This window comes from Piliocolobus tephrosceles, chromosome 15, assembly GCF_002776525.5.
Source record: "Piliocolobus tephrosceles isolate RC106 chromosome 15, ASM277652v3, whole genome shotgun sequence".
Taxonomy (NCBI): Eukaryota; Metazoa; Chordata; class Mammalia; order Primates; family Cercopithecidae; genus Piliocolobus; species Piliocolobus tephrosceles.
Window position 1 is genome coordinate 91,029,989 of NC_045448.1, and position 21,121 is coordinate 91,051,109.

The following is a 21,121-nucleotide window of genomic DNA, read 5'->3' on the forward strand; positions in this document are numbered from 1 at the left end:
CTTAGCTGATGACATATTTTAAACTAGAATAAAAAAGGTGAATTTTTACTCCATTAGGGCCAATTTCTTTTTTTTTTTTTTGAAGGAATAAGTAACAATTTTATAAATGAAAGATGAATATGAGATTTGTTCAAAATAATTATCTTTCTAGCCAGTCTTTTTGTTTTAACCCTTCTTGAAAATTCTGGCTAGTAGAATGTGACAAAAGTACATGTGTGTCTTTATGGCTTAAAACAAAGCATACTTGAAAAGTGGAATGGGCTTCCTTTTTTACAGAGTTGTTTTTGTTGTTCATATGCAGGCACTTCAAAAGACTATGGAGGCAAAGCACCTGACCCATCCTTTCCAAAATATTTTTTAATCATCCTAATGACACTAAAGAGTAGGAAAATTCCAGAGAATCAGCAAAGTTGAATACAAGAGACTAATGTACATAGAGGGCATAGAGTGACCCACTTTTTATTGCTGGGTGTCTTTTGTTTTAATCAAAGAGCAAAGTAATCACACAGACACCATTGCATGGCACATCCATAGTTTTCTGCTTAAGGGAGAATATACTCATTCAGCAGTAGGTTTCAGTAAGATTTCTTTAGGCTTCCACCTTATACATTGCAACAAGATTCACAATCACTACTTCTCCTTAGTGTATTTCTTTATAACTCCAACATATATCACTTCTCAAAGTATTCATTTATTGCTGTCTAACATACATTCTTATTTGGAAGCATAAAGTTACATTACACGAATATTTTGCATTTTTAAAAATAAGCACTTTTGCCACTTCTGCAACACAGTACTTCACATAGTGGTGCAATAAAAGCAGAGCACATGAAACCCCATCTCTTCTAAAAATACAAAAAATTAGCTGGGCGTGGTGGCAGGCGCCTGCAGTCCCAGCTACTCGGGAGGCTGAGGCAGGAGAATGGCGTGAACCCGGGAGGCGGAGCTTGCAGTGAGCCGAGATCGCGCCACTGCACTCCAGCCTGGACGACAGAGTGAGACTCCGTCTCAAAAAAAAAAAAAAAAAAAAAAGCAGAGCACATATTTACCACACTACTTAAGATTAATTTTACCACTACCATCTGCCGAACCCATACTGCTTTTTCCTCCGTACCTCTGGGCAGTGACTGTACCATGATTTCACAGACAGAATGTTAATATGACTTATGAATAACAGTACCATCAGTAATACTGAAATCAATGAAGATGGCTGAAAATATGAACTTCTCAAGGAGTAACTTCTTTTAAATATTTGGGCAACTCTGTTTTCTCTGTTGTATTGTCCACTGAGAAGAAAAAAATCCTGTTCAATTATGCTCTTACAGAAGTTATAAAAAACCAGATTAGGTATATGACTGGTTGACACTTAAGATACTGTACTGCTTTCTACAACAGAAGAACTTCTGAAAAATGTTCTATAGAACTATATTCATCAATACCACCTCATTGGTCCATTCCATTCATTGATGGGCAAAGCACTCATGTTTTGACAAAACTTTAAAGCTTCCATAAAAGTTAAATTAGAAAAAAAAAAAAAATGAATATGAGCCAACCACAGAATGAAGCATGAAAGTATGACATTTTTGTTTCTAAGAGTGAATCCTTGAAAATATATTTGGTCACTATGCTGCGGGATAATTAAGGAATCAGAGAGACCAAGGGGTTGAGGAGGAATTATTTAATTATTTAGGTGCACCAACCCAGTCGGATAAACATCCAAAGGACTGAGCCCTGAACAAAGAGTCAAGCTACCTTTTAAGCATTTCGTGGGGCAGGGAGAGATCTGTGCAGGGGGAAGCACATTACAGAAGCGAGAAAAGACAGTTATTCAATTAAGACATGCATTACATTATTTCTTACTTTTCAAGGAACAACATGTTTTATGACTTGAGATGATCTGTCTAGTGACCTTGCAGCTGTGCAGCTAGAGAAACAGGGTCTTCACAATGCCTGGGAAAGGGAGAGATAAGGCTCACTAGCCACAGAAGGAAAAACAGGCAGTTTATTTTAAAGGACTCCAGCTCTTTCTCTTCCTCAAGGGGAATTGGGTTTTCTTACATACAACTGAGTTTTTTGCTTACACATTCTTTGATTTCTTTTAATTCCTGTTCCACCTACAGAGATGATTTTAATCACAAGACAGCAGATGAACATGTAAGTAACTCCCCAGGATCTGTCGGTGTCCAGAGTCATTTGTGGCGCTGTATGGTTTTCCTTTTCCTTCATTTGAAAAAACAGCAGCACTTGGTTTCATCCATTACTTCTACTTCAGTAGGGGCTGTGATGGGTGCATTTGAACATCCTGCGGTGGGATCATCTGTGTTCAACTCTGCATTTGTAGAACTTACAACCTTGTTTTTGGATTGTTGCATCTTATCTCTGTGTTGATGTGCTTCCCTGTTTGATGACAGAGTAGGATCTTGCTGAACCGCACCCACTGGAGTAGGCAACTGTTCACCAATCCAGTCATATTCATAATCAAACATATATCCTTTTCAATCAAACAAGTCAATAAAAAGCTCTCGTAAGCAGTCATAGTCTGGTTTTGTTTTTAAAAAAAGTCTAACCTTCTTACATAACGAAGATACGTTGCCATTTCTGGAAAATTTTCACCTAACACTTCTAATGGTGTAGCCCATTTTGTATCTCCAATTTTCTGATATCTCTCTTTTAATGTGTCGGCCTTTAAGCCTTGCCAAGGAAGACTGCCTCTCAGAAAATACATGAACATGTAACCTAAAGCTTCTAAATCATCTCTTCTACTTTGTCCTTTTCCTAAATGTGTGTTTACGCTCGTATATCTAGCTGTTCCCATAGGGCCCTTGTGTTCTCTGTATGGTATATGTTTCTTTGTCTCTGGATCAATATATTTCTTTGCCAAACCAAAATCTATAATATGAATAACTTGCTGGGCTTTGTTTCCTGGTCGTCCTATTAACAAGTTCTCAGGTTTTACATCTTTGTATATCAAGTTCTTTGAATGGACATATTCCAAGAGAGAAATCAGTTGTAGAGCTATCACTTGAAGTGTTTTAAAAGAAAATGTGCTGTCACACAAGTCAAACAAATATTCCAAACTAGGTCCCAGCAGTTCCAGTACCATAACATTGTATTTACCACAAGGCCAGAAATAGTAAACTTGAGGTATACAATCTCCAGGTCCTAACTGCTTATAGAATCTGTTTTCCAAAGGTAGCTGTGGTGCTTTGATTTCATGGGCTCCAGCTTAATTGCCACATATTTATTTGCGTATAATTTTTTCCCTCAGAGGCGCAGCCACCAGCAACGGGGTCGGTCCCCGGCGCATGCTGAGACCCTAGCCTGTCAGTAAGCTCCCGAGGGGGCAGTGGCGGCCGCATATCTCACCCGCGGGCGGCCGGACGAGGAAAGCGAACCACTCAGGGAGCTGGCGAGCGAGGTAGAGGGGAACGAGCGAGAGAGGGAGGTAACGCAGCGCGGCTCGGATTCAGTCCCTACACTGCCGCCGGTGCTTCCTACCGCCGCCGCTGGCCGGAGAGTCGCCGCCCGAGCCGCTGTGGTCGCCACAGATGCAGCCGGGAATGAACGCAAAGGGCGCCTCGCTTATCCGGAGGTCAAGCATTCTATTGCCTCGGGCATCTGGATTGACCCCGGACCCGGAAGTGAACACATGGAAAAAAAATTTTAAAGGCACTACGGGGCCCAGGCGCGGTGGCTCACACCTGTAATCCCAGCACTTTGGGAGGCCGAGGAGGGCTGAGGAGGGCGGATCATGAGGTCAGGAGGTCGAGACCATCCTGGCTAACATGGTGAAACCCTGTCTCCACTGAAAATACAAAAAATTAGCCGGGCGTGTTGGTGGGCACCTGTAGTCCTAGCTACTCAGGAGGCTGAGGCAGGAGAATGGCGTGAACCTGGGAGGCAGAGGTTGCAGTGAGCTGAGACTGCGCCACTGCACTCCAGCCTGGGCGAGAGAGCAAGACTCTCTCCCCCCCCCCCCCCCCCCAAAAAAAAAAGAAAAGAAAGAAAAGCCACTAGGATAAATTTCTTTTAAACGTGACAAGACACCTAGAATTTGTGAATTATGTGCGAACTTACATGAAGAATTAATATTATTTGGGGTTTGGCTAGTTCTCAAATAATTCTGTACTTTATTCTAAACCTTCCTGGACCATAGTGACTCAGAGACAGGGAGGAGAGGGATGGGCAGTGCAGAGGGGAGGCTGGTGGTGGTGACCCTGGGGGACTGGCAGCCCTCGGTCAGGCGGGCGGTCAGGGCACAGGCTGGGCACAGAGCAAGACATCCAGGGCTTATCGAAGGCTACTGGCCAGAGCCTGCTTCGCTCGCTGCTTTTTAAAGGACTGTAATAAAAACAGGTTGCCTTAAGCCAGACTGGGAGGGGGTTTCATTACACCTGCCTTGTAGGGATTCTGGGATCCATTATGAGGAAACACTACAATGTGTACAGTACACTACAATCACATGGAAAGATGTTCAGATACACTCTATAAATATATACATATGAAAGGGAGTGAGTCCTTTTTGCTTTGCATGTGTGCAGTAGATGCTTAAACGGAAAGTTCAGGGGAGGCAGCCAGAGATAACGACGCCACGTTTCAGGAAGGGTTAGACCCCTCTAGTGTCAAGGGAGGAGGGCCAAGTACAATCTATTAGAAGCTGAGGACCGGGTTCTCGACTTGACCATCTGAAAGCACAGAGGGTGTTACCGTGCAGGTGCACAGCTGTGCCGAACGAAATTGTTCTGTAACAGAGACTGGAGCCCCTGCCGAGAGCTGAGCCCTCTCCATGTGCTGGATCACAGCCCCGTGACGTCAGGTGTGTCACGAGCTTGCTGGTTGATGATGCCCACAAAGGGAGATTGCAGATGGCCGCGGAGCAGCTCTGCTTTAGGATACACTTATAAGGGAGATTTTGGCAGAAGTGGGCGGGCGGCTGTCATGGGAACCTGCAAATCCACTGTGCTTCTGACTTTCCTCAACATTAGCGTCTCTTTTCCTGTCAAATATCCCGAGAGGGCTTTGCGATTAATTGTGTTTTTCATCTGGGGCAACCACCTGCAAAATCTCCATGGAGGGACTGGGGAAAATGCCTCGCAGGGCTCCTCAAAGCTCACTCTCATTAAGGGAAGGAAGGCTGAGAGGTGGGCCTCAGAAAGAATTTTTTGGGAGCCAGGATCCATCCCGAGGGGAGGGAGAGGGGTGAGGCTGGTCTACTTCATCTGAAGTAAAGGCGTTAAGGAGCTTGCTTGAAGAGTTTAACTGGGACCCGCGCAGCTCGAGAGACATAGGACTGGCCTCAGATCCAAGCTTGGACAAGCCAGAGAAAGAACAACAGGCTATTCATGGCGGCCAGCTCTCACGTTGGAGCCCAAGTGGATCATGGGAAAGAAGAACCAAAATGTTCACATCAAGGAGACCCCAGGTAAGAGACTGAGGTGGCCCGAGGTGGTGGCAGCTCCTGTGGAAAGGGACCATCTGAGGGGCTGGAGGTGAGGCTGGCTGCCCAGGGGCTGAGGGAGTAAGCAACCAAGCTGATCAGAGCGCCTGCTCCCTCCTCAGCGTCTGCACCCAAAGGTTGCAGTGCAGCACCTGGAGGGCAAGGGTGGTGGGATGAGGGTGGGGGGGAATCTCCACAGAAGTCAGAACACTTGTCTGAGAAAGAGGCCACCTCCACTTCTCCCAGGGCCAGACCACACCGCAGACCCCACCAAGTGAAACCGTGCCTACTGCCGTTCCGTCCTCCCTTTCCTGTTTCTATACTGGGAGGGTTAGAATTGCTTTGACAAGAAGGCCTGAAGAAGAGTGATGCAGCCTACCATGCCTCCCCTTGGCTGCAGCAGGCTGGAGCAGGGGTTGGGGACTGGCAGAAGAAGAGAAGGAGACTCAACATTGGATCCAGTTTTTGTCACCCAAGAATTACCAGACCACCTGCCCATGCTTTCATCCAGAACAGTAACTGATCCAAACAGTAAAGAGCTGGTGGGAAATTCACATGCAGCTGCTTCTGATGGCCTGTGTCATCAATGCATGGTATGGTCTGTTGGGAAAATGGGAAAGTAACTTTCCTTCTCCTCTGCCACCCCCTTAAATGCCAAGCAGAGCCTTCCTTCCAGCCCTGGGAGAAATCTCGGCTCTCTCCTCATGGCAGCAGTGTCCAAGAGAAAGATGACCTGAGCCACAGCGGCTGCATACTTAAGTTTACATGCTCTAGTGGCTCATTAGGAAAAGTAAAATAGAACTGGTGGAATAAACTTGAATAAGTATTTTATTTAACCCCAAGATATCTAAGACATTATCATTTGAACATATACATTAATAGAAGAATTTTTTAGATATGTTACATTTTTCTGTGCCAATTCTTTGGCATTCAGTGTATATTTTACACTCACAGCACATCTCTATGTGAAATTAGATCAGCCTCATTTCAAGGGCTCAGTAGCCACACGTGGCTCTCAGGTATTAAGAAATGTTTTTGTTTTTCAGGTCTTAGAAAATCCAGTGCAGTCTGAAACCAAAGCTGCAATCTTCCAATCCAAACATCCCCCTCCCCAACCCAGGCTTAGAAACCTTCAGTAGAAGGGGCAGCTGATGGAGGGCTTTTCTCTCATTCTCACTTTACCTTTTTTTCTATGTAATAGAAGAACCGTTCTTTGGCCCCACCCTCTCTCTCCACCCCTTCTCCTCCACCCAGGGCCAATGAGCTGGGGAAAAAGCTGAACCCTGGGCCTCTGGGGCTCTCTGCAGTTCTCTCTGCCAGATTGTGTCCTGAGCAGTCACATTCTCTCATGCTGTGGTGCTTTTGTGATGGGGACCCCATCCGTGGTTCCTTGATGGGACTCTCCCTTTGCTGGCTCTTTGCACTCAGCTCTGGCCGGCTGGCTGTCCACACACCCAGAATTCCCCTGGTGGGGGGACTCACCTTGCCTGTCCAGGCCTTCCAGGCCCTTGGAGATGCCAGTTTGTGCAGCTGACCCTGCTGTCCACGCTTGGCTTATATTTTTTTTGTATTTTTAGTAGGGACAGGGTTTCATCATGTTGGCCAGGCTGGTCTCAAACTCCTGACCTCAAGTTATCTGCCAGTCTCAGCCTCCCAAAGTTCTGGGATTACAGGCGTGAGCCACTGTGCCTGGCCTCAATGTTATTTCTATAAACAAATGAGAATTCCTGACGCATTTGTATCAGCCCACTTCTTGTCCCCCCTTTTTGCCTTTAAAAAACTGCTTGTAACAAAGACCCAATGAAGCTCATTTCCAAGCTTACTTGGGTCTGAGTCTTCCAGGCAACTGTCCTCACTTTGGCTCAAGTAAACTCTTTATATTTTCTGCCTCAGATTCTTCCTTTTAAGTCAACACTTACTAGTGCTGGGCCCAGAGCCAGAGGTGGTCGGGAATCAAGCTGGGCCATTCCTCAGCTGGCCAGCCTTCCCTACAGCCAGGATAGCCTTGGCTGTGCATGGTGCATGGCCCTGAAGGGCCACCAAAGCTGGACCGGGTCCTGGCGGTGGCAGGCCAGTCTCTTCCTCTTTGTACAGGGAAGCTAGAGTGAAAGGAACTAATCCCCCATAGTGCAGGCCAAGGAGAAAAGGAAAGAAGCAGAGAACACCCCTTTTCCCCTGAGATGTAGACCATGGGTTGGGGATAAGGACTGGGGGAGCTTAAGAGCCAGCCATGTCATCCATCCCTGTAGCCTGGCTATGGCTTTTGCAAGTCCCCATTCCTGTCAACAGTGTGAGCAGAGCACTCAGAGCTGAGGTTGGTGGGGTCAGGGGAGGATGCTGGGCATAGGGAAGGGCAAAGATGATAAAAACATCCAAGAACCAAACCTCTGCTCATGGAATCTCATAGTCTTGTGGGGGAGACCAGCACTGCATGAGTGGGTAATGCAGCACAGCACAACATGCACCCCGGGTGCAAAGGTGCCCAAGGAGGCGATGATTAACTGCATGGAAGGGCTGGGGGGTTGAGAAAGACTTTGAGATAAAAAGATAACAAGAGTTTTTCATGTAGATAAGAAGAGACAAGAAGAGGGCTTCATGTTCCCAAGGAGAGGGAATAGAATGTCCACTGCGTGCACGGATGCAGCAGCAGGGCTGAGCTGGCCACAGCTGCTGTGCTGACACTGAACCATCAGGGCTGGGCGATGCGGGTAGCAGGAGATGCGGCTGGACATACGGCAAGGTCATACCTGCAATTAAGGCCTGGGAGGTCACTTTCCAAAAGGTTTGTACTTTATCCTGAGGGCAGGGAAGGATTTGGGGCCAGAGATGGACTGAATCTGACCATGGCTGAGAGACTGGCCCAAATCCTTGGAGATGCTGCCTGACTCTGGGATGCAGGTTCTGCAATACCCAGTGGTGAGGGCGTGGGCAGGGCCTGGGAGGTAGGAGGAAGAAGACCAATTCCAGGTCCATTCTGGACGTAGAGTCTCTGAATCAGGCCTGAGGGAGGACCAGGCTTTGGAGGGACGACCCTGGTGAACCTTTGGAGGAAGTGGAAGGTGGGAAAGCTCACTTCTACCAGGCTGCAGTTCATTCAGTTGCATGTATTGTGAGCTGAGCACAGTGGGGAACGGATTTTGTCTTCTTGGACTTCTTATGCAGTTCAAACAAAGAGGTGGCGGCTGTTGGTCGAACAGCTGCCAGCATCTGAACTTCTATTTTTGCCATCTCTTTGGCTGTGAAGTCCTTGTCCCAGGCAGGAAGAGGAGGTGGCAGTGTAGTGGATGTGGTGGCACCTTGCCCAGGTCACCTGTTCAAGCTAAGGCATTCCCTACAGCTGCTGGGGAGAGCAGCTGCTACAGATGCCTTCACCCCTGCCTAAGAACTACTGGCTGAAGTGAGAGGCAAAGGCTCTGCCCACTTGACTCAAGGCAGGGCAGCTACAGGGCCAACCAGCTCCAGAGCTCCCTGCAGTGTCAGCCACAGCCTCACTTGCAACCTCATTGCCAGCCAACTTTTCCCACTGCCCCATCTTGCCTCCCTCATCTATCCCAGGTGCATCTCCCGAAAGCCTCCACAGTAAACCTGCATGCACAGGGTTCTCAGTCTTGAGTCTGTCCCTGGAAAGTCAGTCTAAGACAGCAGTTGTATCTGACCACGGTATCAGGAAAGCAACCCCAGCCCTGGAGCAGACCTGAGTTTCTCTCTCAGTGGCTAGAATTGAGCCCTGGCTGCAAGGGAGGCCAGGTACAGTACAATCTCAGGAGTGTGCTAGCAAAGGAGAATGCAGGAATAGGTGTCAGGGTCACTGACTGTCACAGAAGTTTCAGACACTTAAAACCGCACATTTAATTTATCAAATCTCACATAATGAGAAAGTGAGAAGACAGAATGCCCCGGGACAGTTAATGTTCCTGGGATGATGTTTTGCATTTCTGATGAACTGTCCTTTGAAAACTTCTTATGGCTAAGGGCTGAGATGAGGAAGAAAAGGTGGGGAAATACAGAGGCTGGCATTTAAGAAGCCTTGATCTAAGTGTTGACTGCAGTGTGTTCTGGATGTGGAATCTGGGCTGTTTCCTCATCTGTCAGATGAGGACGTGATGCCTCTGAGGAGTGGCTGTGACCCAGCAAGGGAAGCCGCATTGTCATTGTGCTGAGCAGGGATGAGGATGGCCAGGCAGGAATGAGGCTGGGAGGAGATGACTGGGGAGCAGGGTGGAGTTCCTCGGGGGCTGTGTCAAGTGAGGCAGGGCAGGGAGGAGACAAGCCAGAGATACTCCACCTAGCTAGAATCTCCCACAGGTGTGACCCAAGGCACAGAAACTGGGGTGGAATGAGGGTGGACTCTGGTCAGTGGGACTCAGTAAAGTGGGTTGGAACCAGTGAGCTGGATGTGTAGCCCTTCAGGGGATGGAGATCCTAGATATGGACTCAGAAATCAGTGTGTTTCCTGGACCCTGCTGGCAAGTAAGTTAGAACAGAAGAGGCATCTACGTGGGGCCTTGACTCACCCGATATTTTGCTACTAATTCCAACATTCTTTCTCTGAGAACACAAACATACATGGGAGGCAGAGGGGTTTACAATCCCATTTTACTCCTATACACAGAGCCCTGGGCCACTGAATCAGTAAAATTTCATGGTGATTAAGCTTCTGCACGGGGGTGGTCCAGCATCACCATGGAAACATCACACCCTTCTCCCAGCCCAGGAAGCGATGGCGGGTGATGGGTAGGCACAGTGTCAGGAATCAGGCTTGGACAGAGGCACATGCAGCACTGGAGATGACTGATGCAGGGAGAGAGAGGCTCTGGAGCAAGGGAGCTCATCACCTGCTGGTGTCCCAAGGAGGAGCAGATCTAAGTGAGTGAATCTAGTGGCACAAATTGGGATCCGAGCTCTGCAGATTTGGGAGAGGAACTGGTAATGCTCCCTCACAGCCCCTCCCTTTGAACAGGAGCTCGCCTTTGACTCTCAAGTCCAGCATCCAGTTTTTACTGAGACGTGCTTCCCTGCACCTGGCTGTGAAGCAGGCTCACCTCCACCCCGGCCCTGGGCCCACGTCCCACGCTGACCTCCTGCCCGAGGCCCGCTCTCCTTTGCCCACCTCCAGAAAACCCATGCTCTGACCGCCCCTACAGCTCCACTTGCTGGCCCAGAACTCCGCTCTGAGCGGCTCATCAGCTCCTTGTGAATGTTCAGACCTCCTCCAGCTCTTCCTGGCGCACACTGAGCCTCTGATGTTTCTTCAAAAGCCTCACAAGCTCCGTGGGCCCCAGGGTCCTCTTCTTGCCCCACTCTCCGAGCCTGATGCCTGTGGCCCCCGACTCCTCCTGCCTCCCTTGCCAGCCATGTGCAAAGCCACCCCAAAGGCTACTGATTTCCCTGCCTCGCTCATGGGACATGCATTTCTCCCTTGTCTCAGCCACTGGCATCCCAGGCCAGGCCCAAGATACCTCCCTGCCCAGAAAGGCCAGTTGTCCTCACCCAACCCAGGACATCCACCCAGGAGGAGTCATGCTGCTGGTTCTTACCAGAACTCTCCAGGATTCAAATCTTTTGTAAAATCCAAACAAGGAAGACAACAGGAACCTCAGGGAGGTGAGAAACGAGGTGAGTGAGACATACATCACCCATCCTTGCAACAGTGGGTTTGCTACTCGGGTGGTGGCCACCAGGATCCAGACCTAGAACCCAAATATCTGGAAGATAAAAGCATTAAAGGAGGGGCTTCATTAGCTAGTGTGGAGCATGTTTCCCTTTGCAGGGCATCTCTTTTCTATCTCTAGTTAAACGTTCAGGTGAAGTTAGGAGGTAACCAAGCGGGAAATGGGGAAGGAAGGCTGGCCCCTCTGAGTCATGGTAAAGTCAGATCCGGTTGTTAGGAAATTCAAGGGGTTAATGCAGAGGTTGCAAATGGAGGGACTCTTGACCAACTCTGGCCTGTGAATGTGTCTTCTTGGCTCAAGCAGTTTTGGCACATACACTTTTAAACAATTCAGAATAAGTTGCCAACATTTAAAACAGGATATTTCACATGGAAAATCCAGATTTGGGTCATTACTTTAGAAATCCATGGGTCCTGGCCACAATCTACCCATTTCTCAGGTCAGAGTAGGCTTAGAGTAGGCTGGAATGAGTTGTGACTGTCTCTTTAAAAAGGACTTGCAGTCCTCAGTGGACCACATCCCCTCACCCAGTTAACCTCACAGCACTCTGTGACACGTTCCCTGTTGCTCACTGACAATGTGGAATTGTTTACTAATGAGATAGAGCTTATTTTTGCATATTTGTTAGCCATTAATATTTCCTCCTCTGTAGTCTTTTTAATTTTTTTATCAGTTAAGTATTTTAAAATAGATTTTTCCTTTTCTTATTGATTCATAGGAATTCTTGATAACAGTGCAGATTTCGTGGGCTGTCATAAACATTGCAAATATATTCTACTAGCACTCACATACTTTATGACTTCCTTTGATTAACTAAGCCTGTAATTTTAATGCAGTTGAATATGTCAATCTTTTCCTTTATTGACTATGTTTTTTATAAAGTTTAAGAAATTCTTCTCTATTTTGAGTCATGAAGATATTGTTGCATTCCAGATTTTCCTCCTGACACAATTTTCTTTCTTCCTGAAGTGCACCCTTTAGTAATCTCTTTAGTGAAGGTCAGTGGGTAGTAGTCAGTTTGATTTATTAGAAAATGTCCTTAAATTTCCCCTGACAATTATTTTCTCTCCACACTTCCGAGATGTATTTCTGCCGTGTTGTATATGTTCCGTATGCTTCTGTTGTGTTCTGGCTTCCACGGTTGCTGCCGAAAGGTCAGCTGTCAGTTGAACTCTTGCTTTGTAGGAATCTGTCTTCCTTATTTGGCTGTATTTAGTCTTCATTCTGTCTTTGGCATTCTGCAGTTTGTGAAACAGTGATACCATGTGTTGAGATGTGGATTTTTTTTTATTACTCCTGGTTGGTATTCATTCTATATTCAATATCTGAAAATTCCATTCACTTGCTCTTAATAGCTTGATTCTGCAGTTTGTGGCTTCCATTAACTTCTATTCTTGTTCACTTGTTTCCTCTTATGTTTAGTGAATTTTGTTTGGAAGTTCATGTCTGTGGGGGTAACTCAGTTCTGAAGGATGTATTAGAAACTTTCTAGACCAAACAACTTCACTCACTTTTTTCTTTCTTGAGAGAGTCTCTGTCACTCAGGCTGGAGTGCAGAGGTGCAATCATGGCTCACTGCAGCCTCCAACTCCTGAGATCAAATGATCCTCCCACCTCAGCCTCCTTAATAGCTAGGACTACAGGTACATACCACCACACCTGGCCAATTTTTATTTTATTTTTTGTAGAAACAGGGTCTTGCTGTGTTGCCCAGGCTGGTCTTAAACTCCCAGCCTCAAGCAATCTTCCTGCCTTGGCCTCCCAAAGTGCTGAGATTACAGGCATGAGCCAATGTGCCCTGCCTTCACTCTTTTCTGCGTAGCTCAGCCAAAAGATACACAACTTCAGTTCTGCTTTCCAAACTTTGTCCCTGGCTTTCTGGGACCAGCAGTTCTTATCTTACAACTGGCCAATACATAGACATAGATATGTCACCCTTTCCCTTCTGAGGCTTCCACTTGCTGTTGTCTGGCTGTTGTCTTTGAATTTATGGAGTATTCATGGTCTCTTAAGGAGGAAAAAGAAAAGGGAGATGAGAAGCCAGAATAGAACAGGAAGTTGCCCACAAGGCAGACTCCTCAGCAAGGAGTACAATCACAACTTTACAGGGCTGGAAAACAGCTCCAGCAGCGTGGTCGCCTCTTAAAGCACCAGTTCTGGGAGCAAATTCCCGTTTAACAATCAATATCCAAGTGAATTTTGGAAGTCCTAGGCTGGTCTGAGACTGCCAAAGAATGAGTCAAGGCTGGCTTGTCCTAGAGAGGGGGCGGGAGGGATGGAAGCTGCTGTCCTTAACTGCAGCTGCTGTCCCCTTAACTGTGCTGTTGCGTGTCAGTCCCAGTGGCAAGGGCTGCTGATGCTTCAGAAAGGGCTGCTGATGCTTCAGAAAGGTACCAGGGCTCAGCTTTAAGGCACTTACCAAGCGACCTCTCTGCCCAGCCATGAGAAGTGTATTAAAATTTTGGCATGTGAACAGCACCCAAATAATGCTGGTTATTAGTGGTTCACCAGGTACTTTACAGTTAATAAAATGCATTCACTCAGACTGCCTCGTTTAGTCCACACAACAATTCTAACTCCCTTGGAAAGACCAGAGAACTACCACTTGATACCTTCCACTGCTTACTGCCAGCTCACCGGTGCCAGGCATGGGGACAGCAAGGGAACCTCAGCTGCATCTTGCCAGTCAGTGCCTGCAGAGGGGCCCCAGTCCCTGTCTTTCCATCAGAAGCTTCCTTGGCCAGACACAGCGATATGCATGTTACTTACATTCGCACATTTAATCTTTGCCACAGTCCATGAGGTAATACTGTACTGGAGGGGACTGGGGCCTGAGGTCACACAGGCAGTGCGTGGTGGGGGACTTGGACATGGTGTAGGACACTTGTGGTTTTTGCCCTGAAACCAGATTTCACGGCCAAGGGCAGGGCCAGATAGAGGCTCCTAGAATGTGCCCTAGGGTGGCCTGCTAGAGCCTCAGCCAAGGTCTGCCTGGGGCATTAGGGGCCTTGATGGGGATATCATACCTGCAGTCTCAGGGAGCCCATCAGCGTACCTGCAGTCTCAGGGAGCCCATCAGCGGCCTCCTCTCTCTGGTTTCCAGCTACGGCTTAGGGATCCCTGTCCTGCCTTTCACAACAGGCCAGGGGCCTCTGAGCATTTGGGAATCTACTCAAATGTCGCGGGAACCTTCCTGCAATGGCTTCAGTGTTGCAGAATCAATGTTCTGCAGAAGAAAGTCACTCACTTCTTATTTCCACACCCCTCTACCTCCTGAACAGTAGGAGGGACCAGAGCCAAGCGCTGCGGGTGGATTTAAACCCAGTGGAGTTCGTGATCTCATTTCTGTCTCAAGTAGTGTAGCTTGGATTCCTTATAGTTGGGAACACTTTGAGTATTTGTTTTTACTTTTTCTTAAAGCTCATATGGTGGCCTATACTGCTTTCCCATTTTAATGTTTATTTTTGTATTTCATCAGAGCTGAAGACATTTTTCAATGGTTGGGGCTGGCCCTCAAAGTGGAGAAATATTTGATTACAGTGAGCCCTTTAGAGCAAGTAGATTTCAAGCACAACACTGGCAAAATCCTTTTCTATAAGAAACACACACAGTCTTATATAAATTTTCCAAAAGGCTGAACTGACACTTGAAAGGACGTTTTAAGGAAAGATGGATATTAACAATAGGTTTTTAAAACCTATTCTTCTCTAGAACATGAAGAAGAGCTCCTTCATGGTTAGAAAGTTGGTTAAGAACCAGAATATAATAACTGGGGTAACAACACCCAGATTGGAGTCCAGGAAGAAAGGGCTGACACCAGGTTTGGAGAGGGAGGTTGAGCCTGGATGTTACCACACCAGATAGTGAGAAAATTTCCAAAGGCTCTTGAGTTCCGGTCAAAAGGAATCAGAAGGCTCCTGCTGTCCAAAGATGGGACCGCTTGGGCTTCTTACAGCTACAATGGATTGGAATGCACCAACTAAGGTGAAATTCACGAGTTCAAAATGATACTTAAAACAAAAACTTCTTTGGTCAATTTTGGAGGATGCTTATTATTTTGAAAACTGCTTTAAAAGAAAAAGAAACTGGCAAAAAATGTGGTGTGGGGGCAAAGAGCTTCTCAAATACACGTATAACTGAGCACTACCCTCCGGGCAGCACTCCAAGTCCTGCTATTCCTAGAACCCTTTGGGGACTTCAAGAAAGTCCCAAGGTCTGGGTCCTGCAACAGAGAGTCTGCTTGAACAGGCAAGGGAGGCTGCGTTGTTGAGAGTTCCCCAGGCGGGGTGGCCAGGGCTTGGAAAACCTGAGGCCAGCTCTCTACTTCTACTCTCACCTCCACTCCATGCATCATGCAGCACCATTCCTTCTGGGTTTGAATCCCAGCTCTGCCTGGTGGGTAGGTTGTTTAGCTTGTCTGTGCCTCTGTGTCCCTGTCTATCAAATAGAGGAAGCAGGGGTCTCACTGGCCCCTCTATCATCTGGCCCTTGTGAGGGTTTTGTGAGTCTGTCTGGTACATGGTGAATGTTGGCTGTAGTAGCCATAACCATTTGGAATGGCACAGAGGGCAGGAAGGGACATTCCATGAAAAGGATACAGAGGAAGGAACGTCCAAGAGGGGCCTCTCTAAAGGATGGGAGGTTCACTTTTGGAAAGGAGGGATGAGAGATCAGTTAGCTGGGTGGGCAAGATAACATTTAGAGGGCACAGACCCTTCTTATGAGTTGATGATAGCTTTAGCTACCAAGAAAAATGTACCTATACACACACACAACTTTTGCCTACAAATCTAAGGACTCACAGACCCCTCAATGTCCATCTGCAACCCTCCAGTTGAAGACCATTGCCACCTCCAGGTTAAATAACTGTGTCATCAACGACTCTATTATTTTGGCATTATTGATCAAAACATTACATGCCCATACTCTTCAACTAAGTAATTTCGCTTAATGGAATTTATCCTACAAATGATGCATGTGAGCAAAATGACGAATGCAAAAGTTGTTTATTGCAGCCTGTTGATTACAGGAAAGCTAGGAAATGACCCCTTCATCCAGAGGGAGACAGTTAAATCAATTATGTCTGCAAAGTGAAACACGCTACAATCTTCCAAAAAAAAAAAAGAGAAAATTCTGTATTCCAAAATGGAACAAGCTCCAAGAATTTGTAAAGGCACAGACCAGTGTACCCAGTGTGCTATGATTTGTGCAGAAAAATAAGAAAATGCATATGTGAGTGTCTGTGCATATGTGCATTTGTTGCAGGTGAACAGAGTGTTTCCAGAATGAGACGCAATAAGCCAGTCGATGCCTTGGTGTCAGGGGAACAGGACCTCTTGGCTTGGAGACAGTTTTGAATGTAGGACCATGTTCATGTTTACATTAATCCAAAACAAATAATATGTAAATTTAAAAAGAAAAGAAAGCTGCATGGGCATTGGAGGCTCACTGGAGAATTCTGAACGGGAAAAGATAAGGAGGATGGCCTTTGGGGATAGTAGATCTGTTCACCTGCACAGAGCAACTGGAAGCCCCTCATGGGCAGGAGAGGGGCTGCTACAGGGGCCAGGTTCACCCACTGAGAGGTTCTGAAACAGACACTGCCTGAGTAATGACACCCTGGGAATGGTGAAGGATATGTCAAGAAGATGCATGGTCTCAGGTCTGTGTGGCCAGGGCTCCAGGCTGTGGCTGGGAGGTGTGAGTTTGGGGTGGGGCAGACAAGGAGCTGAGAAGCAGGAAGGAGTGCCAGGGGTGGGTACCTGGTGGCAGGTTTTTCTGCATAGCTGGGCGTTGCTTCAGCATGGCAGGTTTCATGTACTGCCAACCCCAAATTCCTTTTCTTACTGCGCCTCTTAATTTTCATGACAGCTTTGCCTCTCCTTCTCTTCCCTGGTATTCAGGTGACCACAGGCTTCATAAAGCCTCAAAAACTTCAGGCCGAGAGGAAGAGACCCCAGTCAAGATGGGTGCGGCTCATGTCATCAGCACACAAGTGAGCTGGGGTCTCCTGGTTCCACTACGGGCCAGGCAGGCGTGGGTTCTGTAAAGGACACACACGGGCGTTGCCCACAGTGGGAACCTGGATGCCCGGAAGGCTCCCTCTGCCACTGTGATGTTTCAGGATGAAGGAAACGATTGTCCCTCGCATTCAGGTGTGCAGAGTGCATGCTGTTTAAGTCCAGGCTCTCTTGTCTACTATATACCTCTCTCTCTTTTTAAAAATTGTGGCTAAATACATATAACAAAATCAACCATCCTAACCATTTTTCAGTGTACAGTTCAGTGGCATTTGTGTTCATTCACACTGTCATGCAACCATCACCACCATCCATCATCGCCAGAGTGCTTTCCATCTTGCAGATCTGAAACTCTGCACCTGTTAAATAACAACTCCCCATTCTTCCCTCCCCACAGTCCCGGGCAACCACCATTCTACTTTCTGTCTTCTCTGGGTACCTGATATGAATGGAATCATGCCGTGTTTGTCCTTTTGTGACTGCCTTTTCTCACTTAGCATAATGTCCTCAAAGTTCATCTGTACTGTAGTGTGTGTCAGAATGTCCTTCTTTTTCAAGGCTGAATACTATTCCATTGCATATGTGTGTCCCAGCTGGTTTATCCACTCATCTGCTTATACACACTGGGCTTGCTTCCACCTTTTGGCTATTGTGAATAATGCTGCTATGAACACAGGTGTCCAAATAGCTCTTCGATGCACACTCCCGAAAAGGAAAAAAACAGCTGGGTGCGGTGGCTCACGCCTGTTATCCCAGCACTTTGGGAGGCCAAGGAGGGGATCACTCGAGCCCAAGGGTTCAAAAGTAGCCTGGGCAACATGGCAAAACCCTGTCTCTAAAAAAAAAATACAAACATTAGCCAGACATGGTGGCACATGCCTATAGTCCCAGCTACTTGGGAGGCTGAGATGGGAAGACCACTTGAGCCTGGGAGGTGGACAGCCTTGACTGTGCCACTGCACTTCAGCGTGAGTGACAGAGTGAGACCCCGTCTCACAAAAAAAAAAAAAAAAAAAAAAAAAAAAGGGAAAAAACAAGACAAGGCCTGTCCTGGGGCTGTGCTTCAGACCCCATCAGGCAGTTGCCATGCAAAATGCCTCCAGAGTCACAGCTCTGTCAAACAGATGGTGCGCATGTTCCTGCCGCTGTAGCATCCCTTGGGAGTTTGGTTCTGTTCATGCAAAATGAGTGGGAGTTTGGTTCTGAACACACAGCACTAAGGGGACCTCAGAAAGGACACCTTACAGCAGAAGAACTCAAACAGGAAGGCAGAGTGTCACCTTGCTTGACCTCAGCTGGGAATGTGTGTGCATGTGTGGCAACTCAAGTTGTTCGCTGCTCTGAGCATGTCAGTGACTGTGAAAGTGCCCAGTGTATTAATTTGGGGGTTACAAATACATCTTAGCAAGTGGATGAATTTGCAAATACAGAATCTGGGAGTTATGAGGGTCCACTGTATTTTCAATGTCAAAATTATCTTCCACCAATTTGATAAAACCTCATTTACTCAATTAGGCCCTAGTCAGGGTATGTGGGGTTTTCTAGCTTTTTCCTCATACAGATGCTGCTGCAGCAGCAAACACTGCAGCTGGCCTAAAGCTAGCCTCAAATGCCTAGCCTCAAACAATCCTCCCAACTCAGCTTCCCAAAGTGCTGGGATTACAGGTGTGAGCCATTATGCCCAGTTGGCTTCAGTTCAGAGAGCATTCTCTCATTATAAACTGTTGCAGAGAGCATTCTCTCATTATAAACTTTCTGTGGAATGAGCTCCCCAACTGGGCTTTCTGGTGAGAGGTATAGGCTCTCACCATAAGGGGATGTCACTGCCCACGCCATTAGGTGGTTCACATTCCCTAGCTAGGGACACATACTTGACTGTTCAATAAGATAGAGGGAAAGTCCTCCTGATGCCTAAGAAGGGGGCACAGGGCACAATGGTCCTTTTCTTGCTCTGGCCATTACTGTGCAGTGGTGAACCTGAAGCCATGAAATGGAGGAGGAGAAAGATGAAAGGAGCCTGCATCCCAGATGACATGACCAAGTTGCTGACCCAGATTGCAGGACACAAGATAGTGCATTTCCCTTCTGTTAAGGCCAGTCTCAGCCAGTGACAGCCCTTTCACAGCACTGCTGAGGAGTCCATGGGATTCAAGTCTGTGCAGGTCACCCATACGCCTCGCCCTCTCTTCAAACACTGCACTGCCTCCTACAACTCCCAGGCCAAACTCAGGGCAACCACTCTCTGCCTTTATGCCGGGCTCCCCAAGCCTCCACCACTTCTCCCAGTCCTGAGACTGGCAAACTGTGAGTGAGACTCATTCATGGATTGTGACTTCATTTAGTGGATTATCAACCAGCATTAAGAACTGAAGCCAACTGGGCATAATGGCTCACACCTGTAATCCCGGCACTTTGGGAAGCTCAGGTGGGAGGATTACTTGAGGCTAGGCATTTGAGGCCAGTCTACGCAACAAAGTGAGATCCTGTCCCTAGAAAACATGTCAAAGAATTAACTGAGCATGGTGACACACACCTGTAGTCCTAGCTACTTGGGAGGCTGAGTGGGAGGATCCTTTGGGCTCAGGAGTTCGGGGCTGCAGTGAACTATACTCATACCACTGCACTCCAGCCTGGGTGACAGGGCAAGACTCTGTCTCTTAAAAAAAAAAAAAAAAAAAAAAGAACTTAAGCAGACTAGGATATAAAGTATAGGAGTGTATTTTGTACAGGAAAGGAAAATACTGTTTCATGAGTATTTTGTTTCACTCACACACGCACACACGCACACACACGCACACCCACACCCGCCTGTAGTGTACCAGGTTGCCATGGAAATCTCTCTCTTTCTGTGAATGAGTTTGTGGGAGCCTTTGCTCCAGCGTGCCTTCCTTCCTGCCTGTCCCTGGACCACTCCTCTTCTTCACAGCACTGTCCCAGGGGTAGGCCACAGCCCAGCACAGGTCCCAGCCTGGCAGCTGCAGCAGGAGCCCCATCCCAGAGCCTCAGGGGCCATGTGGGGGCCTAGGAGGGAGTGGGAGCCACTGAAGAAGGTAAAGGGAAATGTGGTGAGATGACAGGCCCGTTGTCAGGGAGTGTGGGAGGAGCCCTGGAGTGCCCTACCTCTGTGGGGCTGGAACTCCCTGTACCTGAGCTAGGGTCTTCCACACACGTGTTCCCACCCCAAGTGCCACAACTGGAGGCCAGGGACCCAGCCAGGCTGTGCTGGGTGCTCCTGGGCAGGGCTCACCTGGCTGCAAGTCTCCCTGTGGGTGGCTCAGAGACCCAGAGCCCACCTGGGTGCTGCTTACAGCTCATGAGGCACCTCCCACACCCGTGTCACTGGCCCTGCAGCCTCACGAAGCCTTCTGAGCAGCCATCCTTATCTCCTTTGTGCTTTGAATACGGGAGGATGCTGGCTCTAAAAGGCAGAGGGGCATCCTCAGTTACCCAGTAGGGGCGTGGCAGGCCTGTCTCCTGTACCCCAAGAGGACGCCGCAAACAAGTAGCATTGCATGAAGTCCCACACTCTGCAGTTCAACCTAGCACACTTCCAAACCCCGAGTCACCGCGTCCTGGCCATGGAGGGAGAATTTCCTTTTTCTGTGGCTTTAAGGCTAGTAGGAAATTGCCAGCCCAGGCCCCTTAGGCCTCCAGTGAGGGCCAGGTCTCATCTCCCACTGGAGAACAGTGTGGGTGGGAACTTCCGTCCAGCACTGGCGGGAACTCGCATCCACAGCTGCTCCTGGCTGAGCAAGTCATATAACAGGGTCCTTGGCACTCATAAGCACTCACAGAATGCGGCTGGCAGTGTGCCAGGCCTCCCTGGGATGGGTCCAGAATGCCAGGAAACGCAGTCTGGGAGGGGCCCTGAGTTAGGGCCAGGCCTCCCCATTCCTGCTTCCTCCTCCCCCAGGACCACGTCTACCCATTCCTCTTTTATTTTCTTTTGGTATATATGTAAAATTTTTCATACCACTATAATTCATCTTTTT

The 21,121-nt window shown here is 47.8% G+C and overlaps 1 pseudogene; it reads right to left on the reverse strand.

Moving 5' to 3' along the window:
* Nucleotides 1-1,031: 1,031 nt before the first annotated feature.
* Nucleotides 1,032-3,227, reverse strand: LOC111529035 (annotated as a pseudogene).
* Nucleotides 3,228-21,121: the final 17,894 nt, after the last annotated feature.